Genomic DNA, 6,426 nt, shown 5'->3' with positions numbered 1-6,426 from the left:
TTTAAAATAATCACAGTAAGGTACTTAATTGTTACCCATAAATTAATTGAAACTTTAGATAAAAACAGCTGCATTGGACCTTTAAGAATGGTTTTGTGTACTGTCTGAATACATTGAATATAAACACAAAGTTAGGCCTATATGAGTTTTTTTATCATGGGCTCAGAAATATAATTTAGAATTTATTAAAGGCATCACATCGTCCTTTGAAAAACTAAACGTTTTTGTCAAGGACAGGTCGCCTGCGGTTCAGGTGCAACTTCTGCTACCGGGACAAGTGACAGCTTCAAACCCCTCGACAGCATGTGGATGTTTTTGTTGTCCAGCCAAATGTAAGGGGTGGGGAAACCCCGGAAACATTATTACCCGAAGTCTGTCCAACACTGAAACGGTTGGTAAATCAACTTCCCATTTAGCTAAAAGTGATAGCAAACTGGATTACCAAATTAGATAGCTAACATATTTTAAATACACTATTTCATAACTCTCCCATTTTACATTTTTAGTGGACTTTTAACAAGCCATCGCGGTAAGTTAGCAGTATGCTACACGAGGACACTGTCAGCACAAATTAAATAGTAACGTTAAGTTACAGTTGTAAATAACACTGAATAACCTATAAGCTAACAACAAAAATCATAGACAAATAATAATAAAATAAGCTAATGATGTCAAATCAATTGATGTCAAAATCATGGAGTGCAGTAACGTCAGCTGGGTGTCTCGTTAGTTGGAATAATGTCAGCAGCTAAATTCGCGAATGGTAATGTCAGCTATAATTTACAAAAGAAGATGACAAATGAAATAGTAGTTACAGTAACTTAGCTGACGTCTGTTGGAAAAATGTCAGAAGCTAAATTCACTAATTGGTATGTGTCGGCTATAATTTACTTATGAAGTTTTTATTTAACTTGGCAAGTCAGTTAAGAACAAATTATTATTTTCAATAATGGTCTAGTGGGCAGAACGTTCAGGGGCAGAACGACAGATTTGTACCTTGTCAGATCGGGGATTCGATCTTGCAACCTTTTGGTTACTAGTCCTACGCTCTAACCACTAGGCTACCTGCCACCTGGTCAGGCTTAAATTTTAGTTGCGAGATTCAAATTTTAGTTAGCATTGGGTGCGTTCGAGCGCAGTGGTCTAAGGCACTGCATCTCAGTGCTAGAGGCGTCACTACAGACCCTGGTTCAATCCCGGGCTGTATCACAACCGGCCGTGATTGGGAGTCACATAGGGCGGCACATAATTGGCCCAGCATTGTCCGGGTTAGGGGAGGGTTTGGCAGTGGTAGGCCGTCATTGTAAAATAATAATTTGTTCTTAATTGACTTGCCTAGTTAAATAAAGGTTAAATGTACAAAATAAAAAATAAATTATCCTAAGGCCATCGCCTTGCATAGAGCTCGCCAGCTTGTAGTCCTAAAACTAGGAAATGAGTTACCTCAGGTTTGATAAACGCCTAAAATAATGTCTGATGTTAACACAGACTTAGGAGATCTTATACGTTTTGTTCTGTGAGATAATATCAGTCAGTTAACATTAAGTTGATGAATTATGAAGCCTTTATATGCTTTTTAAATTATATTAATGCTTAAATTCACAAAAAGTGATGTTAGCTGATGAATATTATCTCATAGAACAAAACATATCAAATCTCCTAAGCCTGTGTTTACCACAGACCTCATTTTCGGCGTTTATTCAAAAACGCCATTCATTTCCCAATAGGCTTTGTCCAACGAACCATGGCGGAGTTAGTGCCTACAAAAAGACGCCATTACTATTTATCTTTATTGTGGGAGGATCTATTGTCAACCAATCGTTAGGGTTTTTGTTTGACCCACGCGAACGTGACCAGACATGACTGAAACAGGAACCAACTTTGCCACAGATGCATGCATACAGTGGCATAGTATAAATGAATGTGATATTTGACACCGTCACTGATTGTAAAATGTACACACATATGATTTAATTTTGTTAGTGTGTGATATCGGGGTTGGAACCATGTTTATTTCGACATTATAAAGACAAAGTTGTATTAAACAATGGCAACATTGCCATGTTGATCTGAGCCTTGCTGTCAGAAAACCGCATTGTCAGACTTTCGGCTGTCGCAGATACATCTCCCCTGACTTTACTCCCAGTCGGTTGCTTCACCTTACCACTCAAACATGCCCTATGCCATTTCCATAGAGGGCAGGTGCTCCCATAGAGATGAGTATGACCTGTCTCCGCTCTAACGCCCAGGAAGCTCCAATTCAAACTCCCATTAGACAGCTGTGCAAGTGTTATAATGTCCAAATACATTTGTTACGCACAAAATATGGAGTTTCGCCGAGCAACTATCTTCATTTACACCCGTTACAGCCAGTATGTACTTCCAAAAAAGGTCTACATCAAATGAAGATAGTTGATCAGCGAAACTACGTATTTTGGCATTATAACGCTTGCAGAGCTGTCTAATGGGAGGTTGAATTGGAGCTTTCTGGGTGTTAGAGAGGAGGCAGGATGAAATTACACAGATAATGTGTTTTTCAGCCAGCAGGACAAGTTGTGGCATGTCTGCCGGTGATGGAAGTCAACGGACTGGCAAAACACAAAGCTATAATATTTACACAGCTGTAGTTTAGTTAGCTACGTTGGTAGTACTGAGGTTGGTATAAAGGACCATACAAATTTGCCACATTTTGTCGACTGTGTGGTGTTGTGTTTTAAACAGGGAGATCTGTCACACCTTGCCATCAGAGTGTGATGATGATGGGCCACCAGAATGATGAGGAAGAGCGTGGTAATAAAGACAACAGATTCTACATCGAGGCCTCCAGTAGCTCAGAAGGTGAGCTGGGGTTTAGTCAGTACAAACAGTCCAGCTCACCGAGAGCTCCCCAGGCCACTGGAGGAAACTCTCCCCTAGTTCTGGCCTTCCCTCTCTCATCTGGCCGGGCTCTACGGGACGTGTCGCCACTGGACAGCAGCCCAAGCCCGAACTCCAGGCTAAGCCTCCACTCAGAGCAGGACCTGGACCTGGAGTATGATGATGAAGTCCTAGAGGAGTGGATGATCCTGGGAGGAGAGGAGCAGGAGGGAGATGGGGATATCCAGCTCAACCTGGGGTACTGGAGCAGCAGCTCAGAGTCGCATTCTGGAACAGAGGGTGAGGACCATACAGTTTAACACTTGACAGAGTTCTGCAGATGAGAGTTCCTCAGACAGAGAAAAGTTCAGCAGATGGATAATTCCACAGACTTAAGGAGTTACTCAGATGGAGTTCTATGGATGTTATATTGATTTATACCATTGTTGAATACTAGTTTCTGATTGGCTTGAAGGTTGGCTAGAGCGTGCATTATTTCCCTGTAACGCCACGGTATATCAGCACAGTAGAATTCAATGACTAGTTCATAAAAAATAAAAAATAAAGTTTACTTTTTATTTATAGTTTTTTTTTACCCCTTTATAATTTCATGGTATCCAATTGGTAGTTACAGTCTTGTCCCATCGCTGCAACTCTCATATGACTTGGGAGAGGCACATAACCCAGCCAAGCCTCACTGCTTCTTGACACAATGCCCGCTTAACCCGGAAGCCAGCCGCACCAATGTGTCGGAGGAAACACCGTACACCTGGCGACCGTGTCAGCGTGCACTGCGCCCAGTCCTCCACAGGAGCCGCTAGTGCGCGATAGGACAAGAACATCCCTGCCGGCTAAACCCTCCCCTAACCCAGACGACCCTGGGCTAATTGTGCGCCACCCCTTGGGTCTCCAGGTCGCGGCCGGCTGCGACAGAGCCTGGACTCGAACCAGGATCTCTAGTGGCATAGCCTTAGACCACTGAGCCACTCGGGAGGCCAGCTAGTTCTTTCTTAGATGTTCTATATTTGATAATGTTGATTTTAAAACATAGGCATTGTTGTATTGGATTTTCATAATAGCAAGCTAGAACTGATGGTTTGGTTAGCTAAACTAGCAAGTCTGTTTGGTTACCAAGGCAACTACTTTAGATATCTAGGAAACCTGCTAGCTACTTCAGTGGATGTTGAACACATTTCTACCTGCAAATTAATACATTTATAGCAGCAAATGTGTTAAATTATTGCCATAGTTTAAAAGGGATAATCAACTCGGGACTCTATGCGTATAGCAGCAGTATATGGATATCAATGACTTGTTTGGACACAATGGTTTGCATGTGTTATAAAGGCGCTATGCTTGTTGTCTCTCTCACAGATGAAGAACTGAATGCAAAATATGCTCTCAAACACAACTGGGCCATAATAGAGAAGGACAAGGTACTACTATCATTAGTTATCACTACTCTGGAGTTTAGGTCAGTTTCAGTCTTCATGAAGCCCTCAGGTCTCAGAAGATTGGCTTGTTCAAACGATTCTTTATCCTGTTTCTGCCCTGTTCCGGTCCTGTGAAAACCAGCCACGCCCATACCGCTATTTCACCTCTGACCGGAGTCTCACCTGTCACAACTGCAACAAGACTGGACACCTGGCCAAGGGCTGTACCACCCCGAGGGTAAGACACACACACACACACACACACACACACACACACACACGTGCTCCAACACTGCTCACGTTGTGTTTCTCTGTAAACAGAGGCGACCCACCTGTGTGTTGTGTGGGCTCCAGGGCCATGTCCAGAGGGCCTGTCCAGGCCGGCACTGCTACAGCTGTGGGCTCCCCTCACACGGGTACCAGCCCTGCCCTGAACCCCCTGCTGTGGGATGGCTGGCCACCTATCAGATGTGAGTGTGTGTGTTTACCACAAGCCTTTATGTGTGTTTGTGTGTGTGTTTGCATGTAGCCATGAGCATGTGCAGTATGTGTTCATGTGTGTGTCTTTGTGTTGAGTTAATGTGTTCTGTGTCCTTCCCAGGCTTGTCCGGATAGATGGAGACAATTCCACTTCACAGTGAGTGACCATGGAAAGGAGGGGAGGGAGGAAGGGTGAATTATTAAAATATTGGAACATGTCCCCTGACTGTTTTGTCTTCTTGCTTTAGACTCAGCAGGAGGTTCCCCTCAGGCCACACGTTGACCACACCCACAAACACTGCAGACACACCGCTCACTGCTACAACTGCTCCAGGAGAGGACACCTCGGCCATGTGAGACCATCTACATCCGGTGTCTGTCTTTCTCTGTTTCTCTTTCTTTCTTTCTCCTATTCCTTTCTCTGTTTGTCCTTTAAAAAATAACTTATTGTCCCTCTATCTCCATTTCCCTCTGTATTTTTTGCTCACCCTTCCCCCCTTCTCTCAGGAGTGTACTCAGAGGAGGATGATCAGTGGGACGTTTGCCTCGCTCCCCTACGTCTGTCACTACGACAACAAGCAGGACATCGTCAAACTGAACACCAGGATACACAGAAAAGCCAGAGGTGATGCACTACACACACACACATACACACACAAACACACACAAATGTGGCGCAGCATGTATTGTATTTGTTGTTGAATGTGTTTTGCATGCTGTCTCCAGAGCTAAGGGTGGAGGGCTTCATGCCTCTGTTAGAGCACCAGAGGACCTACGTGACACCAGGGGGCAGTAGTGAAGAGGAGCGGCCCTCCCCAGCTCCAGGGAGGAGGAGAAGCCTGGAGGGCAGGAGGAAGACGTGGCCGGAGAGACGCAGGGAGAGACGGGAGGTGAAGAAGCTGAGGAGAGAGGCCCAAGCCAGGAGGGCGGTTGGGACGACCAAATGGGGCTCAGACGAGGTTGTTTACACCAGGGACCACTTTAAGAACCCCCACAGAGAACCCATACCTCCCCCTCAGAAGAAGAGACGCCGTGAGGAAAGGAGGGAGAGCAAGAGTGAGGAGAGGAGTAGGAAGGGCAGAAGTAAAGAGAGCAGTAGGAAGAATAGAGAAGCAGAGAGGTGGAAGAAGAGAGGAGGGCTGAAGCGTGGGTACCTGTACCCCCGTGATGACTTGGGACCCATGAATGATTACCTCCTCTCCCCCAAAAATAGGGTGCGAATTTCATAAGAAAACAGAGATGTTGTGTTTGTATTGTATTCCATTATGTTTGAATAGCTGATGAGGTGTCTTGAGAATTTTAGTCAAATTTTATGAACAATGTGGGTTTTATTCTTTTTGGTAGAAATGGCTGGGTTGTGACATTGCAGGACACTGTTGGAGTATAGGAAAGGTTAAACAAATATATATTTTTAACGTATTCACCCTACTTGAATGATTGACAAATAAAGCATTAGGCTAGGGCGATGTCTTTATTTTCTTTATACTGATTCGTTCACAATACCAAATACTGAAACAAGACTACTACATTATTTATTTGGTTGGTTCCTCCCCCTCGCTTACCAGACATAGTTAATCAACGCAGTGAACGATTGTTGTCGGGATAATCAATAATATGGCCTGAAAAGACACCACTCGTTTTATATCGAACAAATGCT

The 6,426-nt window shown here is 44.1% G+C and overlaps 1 pseudogene; it reads left to right on the top strand.

Annotated features, from left to right (window-relative positions):
• Positions 1–341: 341 nt before the first annotated feature.
• On the top strand, positions 342–6,376 carry LOC139390793 (zinc finger CCHC domain-containing protein 7-like; annotated as a pseudogene).
• Positions 6,377–6,426: the final 50 nt, after the last annotated feature.

The sequence above is a fragment of the Oncorhynchus clarkii genome, chromosome 31, assembly GCF_045791955.1.
Source record: "Oncorhynchus clarkii lewisi isolate Uvic-CL-2024 chromosome 31, UVic_Ocla_1.0, whole genome shotgun sequence".
Lineage (NCBI taxonomy): Eukaryota > Metazoa > Chordata > Actinopteri > Salmoniformes > Salmonidae > Oncorhynchus > Oncorhynchus clarkii.
The sequence above is the reverse complement of the archived record's forward strand: the minus strand, read 5'-3'. Positions and strand labels throughout refer to the sequence as shown.